At 39.3% G+C, this 6,351-nt stretch overlaps 1 long non-coding RNA gene across 1 annotated transcript; it reads left to right on the top strand.

Annotated features, from left to right (window-relative positions):
* The first annotated feature begins 2,227 nt into the window (after positions 1 to 2,227).
* Positions 2,228 to 2,918, top strand: LOC119778504. Its single transcript, XR_005280071.1, has 3 exons — positions 2,228 to 2,472; positions 2,567 to 2,804; positions 2,872 to 2,918. It is a non-coding gene; the product is annotated as an uncharacterized LOC119778504 (long non-coding RNA).
* The last annotated feature ends 3,433 nt before the right edge of the window (positions 2,919 to 6,351 follow it).

Below are 6,351 nucleotides of genomic sequence, written 5' to 3'. Positions count from 1 at the left end.
ATGATAGATGGATGGTGGATGGATCAATGAGTGATGATGGATGCATGGTTGACGGATGGATGGATGGATTGATGGATGGATGATGGATGGATTGATGAATGGATGATGGATTTATGGAGGGATGATGAATGGATTGATGGATGGATGATGGATGGATGATGGATTGATGATGGATGGATGAGGGATGGATGTATGGATGCAAGTATGAAAAATGGATGGATGGATAGATGGATGGATGGATGGATGGATGGATGGATGGATGGATGATGAATGAATTGTTACACAGATGATGGAAGGATTGTTGGACAGATGATGGATGGATGGACAGGTGATGGATGGATAATAGATGGATGGTGGATGGATCAATGAGGGATGATGGATGGATGGTTGACGGATGGATGGATGGATTGGGATGGATGATGGATGGATTGATGGATGGATGGATGATGGATTTATGGACGGATGATGAATGGATTGATGGATGGATGATGGATGGATGATGGATTGATGATGGATGGATTGATGGATGGATGATGGATTTATGGACGGATGATGAATGGATTAATGGATGGATGATGGATGGATTGATGGAAGGATGATGGATGGATGTCGGACAGGTAATGGATAGATGGACGATGATGTATAGAGAGAAGAATAGACGATGGATGGATGGATGCATGGATGGACAGAAGATGATGGATGGACGAAGGATGGATGGATGGATTGATGGACGGATGATGGATGGAAGATGGATGGATTAATGATGGATGGATTGATGATGGATGGATGGATGGGTGGATGGATGGACGATGGATGGATTAATGAAGGATGGATGGATGGATGGATGGATGGATGGATGGACGATGGATGGATTAATGATGGATGGATGGACGATGGATGGATTAATGATGGATGGATGGATGGATGGATGGATGGACGATGGATGGATTAATGATGGATGGATGGACGATGGATGGATTAATGATGGATGGATGGCTGGATGGATGGATGGATGGATTAATGACGGATGGATGGACGATGGATGGATTAATGATGGATGGATGGGTATAGTTTCTGCTGTAAAGAGGTAGAGGTATAGCTAGTGTGCAGCCTTTTTAACAGACATTTAATGTGCAATCGTGATGCCAAACATGATGGCAAAGAGGGGAAACGTTTCTTTGAAATCCTTCACCAGTTAATGGAACACACTGACTTTGATGTACATACAGTATTTTTGTGCTTGCACTCTCATTAAGATTACACAAAAAGGCATCAAACAACCAAATTGATAGAAAAATTACTTAAAATCTTTTTAGCATAGAGGAAATGTCTGGCATGAAAACAGTTTGCAATTACTTTGTCAGCTTTTCAACTTTTTGAAACTTTAATAACAATATTTTCTTATCTGTCTCTTCTTATACTGTACACAACCCCCTTTTAGTGTCAGCTTCTCCTCTGCCATCTCACACAGGATGCAAACTCACACTGCAAACATGATTCATGTTGCAAAACTTGTCATCAGTGAATAAATGACACACATTTAAAGAAATACCTAAATGTAGATACATGCCCAATAGCTACAGTACTTTAGCTGACAAGAAAAGATGATGATATAGGATTTTAAAGCTTTAAAACACAAACAAAGTTTGTGCAAAACAGGTAATCTGAGCCCACACAGCACCGCAGCAGTGAGGCTTTACAGGAACATAGGGCTGTCTCAGCTCTGTCGTTGCACAGTGATTATAAGATATTTTTTTCTTCAGTGCAGCCGAGACTGGAGGGGAAAAAGTTTTCTCCTGTTGCTGCGGTAACAGCTGAGCTGACCTGCTTCCTCCACAGAATCCAGCTTTATGCAGCTCGATTTATGCAGCTGAAACGTTTCACTCAGCAGTGATGAAAACCAATAAGTTTTCACTTTCTAAAGACTCAGGCATTTCTAAAGTCTTGTAAACGTTGAAGGTCTTTAGTCTTTAGCTTCCTTATTTTTCAAAATTTTGCATCCATTCATTATATTGGGGCCATTTGTTTTGTTAAGGGCTTTCAATGACATTTGTTTAGAAGACGATGAAGGGTAATAAATGAAGCTTTACCAAAACTCTGACAGCATAAAAAAAAACTGTGTTAGGTTTAAAATCCTATTAAAAGAGGGTGGGGGCATGACTAGAGACCATTTAGGTGGCTGAAGTGAGAAAGACAGAAAGAAGGAAGGACAGAAAGGAAAAAATAAAGAATGAAAGAAAGAGAAAAAGAAAAAAGAGAACAAAGAAAGATTGAAAGAGTGAAAGAAATGTTGTATTGGAGAGAAAGAAATGTCAGGATCCAGAGATCTGCCACCTGATCTCCAGCAGAGAGCGCTGTGGGCCTCCTGAGCTGATTCCTCTACACACCTGGAGATCATCAGCTCATCAGAGGTCCACACTACTTAAGCAGCTGCCAGACCTTCCTTCGACGCCGGAGTGTTGACCTAGTTTGGTTAGCGAACCTGAGCCTCAGAACGTCTGAACTTTACTAGTAGACTCTAGAGAGGAACCAGTCTTCTAATCACCTTTGTCTTTTGTGCTCACAGGAAACCCTGAAGCTCTGGATGAGCTCCACCTAGAAACCTGCCTGCCTGCTCATGAAAGCCAAACCTGAAGATCTCAGTTTGGATTCCTTCTTCAGCTCTTGGATTGAACAAGGAACAAACCCAAGCCAGAAACCTTCTAGCTCGGAACTAGACGCTGCTGCTGCTTAAACTCTCTGCCACATCATTGACTCTGGACCTACGGTATCTCACCTCACGGCTCTGTTACAATCTCCTCAAGGTACATCTTGATTCTTCTCGCTATCAATCCATCATCAGCCTGGTTAACCAAACTCTCATCTCTCCAGAAACTCTGAGACCAGTCCCGGACCAGTACCAGAACCAGATCCAGTATAATATCATTGTACATCTTTCAATAAACCTTGTTAAACTTTCCTTCAGACTCCGTTGTGTTCTGCATGTGGGCTAAGTCCTTAAACCCAATCATGACAAGAAATATGTTTTTATTTTTAAAAACTTATTTATTCCCTCAGTAATAAACCGAATACCCATCTCAAATAATCAGATTCATGAATAAAAGTGCATCATTATGTCAAAAAACAAAATATTTTCACAATCCTAAAGATTTTTGAAAACATCCAACTCATCCATTTTGAAAGAGTATTTACATTCCATCATTATTCTTGCTCTACCCATACTCTTGACAAGTTTTACACAATTAGTACTTTGCTCTTTGTCAAACGAAAGAAAGAAAGAAGAAAGAAAGAAAACTGCAAATATACTTTAGAATAAAATTTTGTCTGTCCCTTTAAGGGTGCGATGTTGGATGCCCCTTTACCTTTTATACATAGAGTAGGGTGACCATATTTTCATTTGGGAAAACCAGGACACCTTGGAGTGGGGGGGGGGATTGGTTGAAAGAACAAATGTCTCATCATTGGGATTTGCTCCCTGATCAGAGGAAATGTTACTTGGCGCAGAACAGTGGTGAAAATTGGAAGTTCAGTTTAATATAATACAACTCTGTGAATAGTTCCGTCTGAAATGAATGAAATAGTTGTTTTAATGGTTATAGAGTCAGATATGTGGCGGTAATGTTTGATTTATCTAAAGGTTTTTATCTGTTACTGTGTAAATGGGTTTGGCTGTAATTTAAGGACAGATTCTAATAGATCTGCAGTGGGGACTATAAATCTGATAGGAGTTTAATTTTTTTATCGTTGTTTTGCACAATATGCTTAACTACGTATTTCTTGTTGTTGAATATTAGAGATTTTGCAGATATATTTTTATACATACATTGTTTAGATTTACTTATGTATTTCTAACCCTTTTATAGTATAGAAAATCCCTTTATTGTCCCACAATGGGCAAATTTACAGCAGCAGAAAGATTATTGAAAATGGTCACACAAATGAGGACCTTAGAAAAATGTATAAGAATAAAATAATAGGAAAGAGTAAAAATATAAACAATAAAATCCTGTAAAGTGTTTTAACAATATAAAGAATTAATAACCAATATGCAGCTATGGACATTTTTACAGTAATGGATATTTGAAAATAGCAGCAACATCAGAGATGTGCAGAATGACAGCAGCAGGTTATTTGACTGACTAAGGTTTCTATCATTACATTTGATTTCATTTGTTCCTGCTCCCGGTGGTTGGAATCTTTATTCCACTCTGGATTCTTGTGAGTATAGTCTTTGTTGGCTTTAACTTTTTAAAAAATAAATAAATAAACAAACAGTTTTGAAAACCTCGGTATTCATTCTTTTCCTGCTTTGTGTGTCAACTTTCACGGTTGCTAAGCAACAGAGCATACGTCGGTAAAACCCGCTGAAGGGAGGACCTGTTCAAATTTACAGACAAAACTCTTCCGGCCTCCTTATTTTCAAGGACTTCGAAGGATCCAGTCTAGGTAGAGCGCGTCCTTGGAGGATGCGTCCTAGGTTTTCGAACAGAGCCTCTGATTAAGAACAGGGCTGCCCGCACTGACGCGGCTCAGGGATTACGTCACACGGAGCGTCGTGCGCAGTGAAATCAGGACATTTCCTCACTTTCTAAAAAAAACCCGGGACGCCCGGGTCAGGACGTGAAATACGGATATGTCCCGGGAAATACGGACGTTTGGTCACCCTAACATAGAGGTCAACATAAAGTATGAAGTTATGTTCAAAAAATTATACTGACTGAATGGAGGTAGTTTAAACCCTTTGTGTGTTTTTTTTTCTTCCTTTTTTTAATTCTGATTGGCTGCATTCTTCTGGTATAAAATGTATTTTTATGCTACTTTGTGCTCAAGGTTTTGTTAGGTTAAGACCTAATAAAACAAATGTTTTGGTTTTTAGGACCTAAACAAGAGCTGAGAAACAAAAGTTTACTTTAAAAAAATATAAATATTTGTGTTTTGATGTAAGAAAACAGCAACACAGAAAGTATGAAATGTCACACTTTAAAGGAATCCTAAGACGAAAAAAAGAGCTGATGCATTTCCAAAAATATCTCAGAAGTAAGCCTGTAAGCAGCTAAATAAAAATGTTTTATTTGTCATGAACTAAGGTTTTCTTAGTCCTGCCTTTTAACTACAAACCCCTCAGAAATATCTAAATAAAAATATATTACATGAATATGAACATTGTTCAAACTGGATTTATTCATAACCACAGTCTATTAGTAAAGGCCTGGTGCAAAAAGTTCTGTTATTTTAATGTGAAATTACTTGGAATAGATGCCAGTGGTTTTAGGATCCTAAAGGAAAGTCCTGTTTGACTGTGACATAAATGCTGTAATTCTGTTCACCACAGGGGATCAGAAATCAATCACATAAACCGTACTGAGATGAACAACCTTCTGCCTATTTGGGAAGTGAAATCTTTCAGTCCTCATTTCTGAACACACAGCTGGGTTGCTCTCTGAGTCCATGAGCTGTTGAGAGGTTATGTTGCCTTGCTTCACAGCCCCACATGAGGTGCCCCTCTCTATATTTCTGTGTCATCAGCACTTTTATTTACAGCATTATCATCAATATTGCTTCCACTCTATGTGGCTGGCAGCCCTTAAAACCCTCCGTCAGCTAGTTAAGTAGATTGAATAAAACGCAAATTGCTCAGCCAAGCTCTCCGTCGCACAACTACCATAAACCTAAATGTTTGTCAAATGAGCTTCTTGGAAACGGGCCCTCTGCTCCACGCTGCAGCGGCGGCTTTGATGGTCAAATGTGAGGGCTCAGCTCCATGTGAGACAGGCATTCAGGGTGATATAACATGGGTTGGTGGCCCCTCTCTGCTTTATTAGGTTGAAAGTAGGACCCTCTATCACTGCCTGAGTATTCCCTACCTCTCATCTCTCTCTGTCAGTCGGGGTTAACTGGTGGCACCCGTATCCCATCCTGGCTCCTTACGATGAAATAAATGGAAGCATCCCAACTTCTCCTTTGTTTCATCTTCTTTCAGCATCAGAAAGAACTGCTGTATTCAACTCATGTTCTCTCTCTAGAATACGTCACCTTGAGTGATGCAATAGTTTAACCCAAAGGAAAAACAGTAATGTACCGCTAACTGTAGCAGAAACTTTTATGAAACACTTTTTAAATTTCTCCTGAAGGAATTTTTCCCAGTAAATCTCCCTGCCATTATGGCCAACATTTCTTTAAGGAAAATTCCATTTTAAAGTTTTTGGATAGTTAATTATTTTATAATAGTTAAAACAAAAAATTTGGTAATTATTAGTGTTGCACCGATACTGATACCTTTATCGGGCGGGGCCCCGATACTGCACTATAATGTTGGTATTGGTATCGGCGAGTATCAACAAATAGGGCACC

The sequence above is a fragment of the Cyprinodon tularosa genome, unplaced genomic scaffold (assembly GCF_016077235.1).
Source record: "Cyprinodon tularosa strain WSP-4 unplaced genomic scaffold, ASM1607723v1 ctg134, whole genome shotgun sequence".
Lineage (NCBI taxonomy): Eukaryota > Metazoa > Chordata > Actinopteri > Cyprinodontiformes > Cyprinodontidae > Cyprinodon > Cyprinodon tularosa.
Note: the sequence above shows the minus strand (reverse complement) of the source record. Positions and strands in the feature narration are given on the sequence as shown.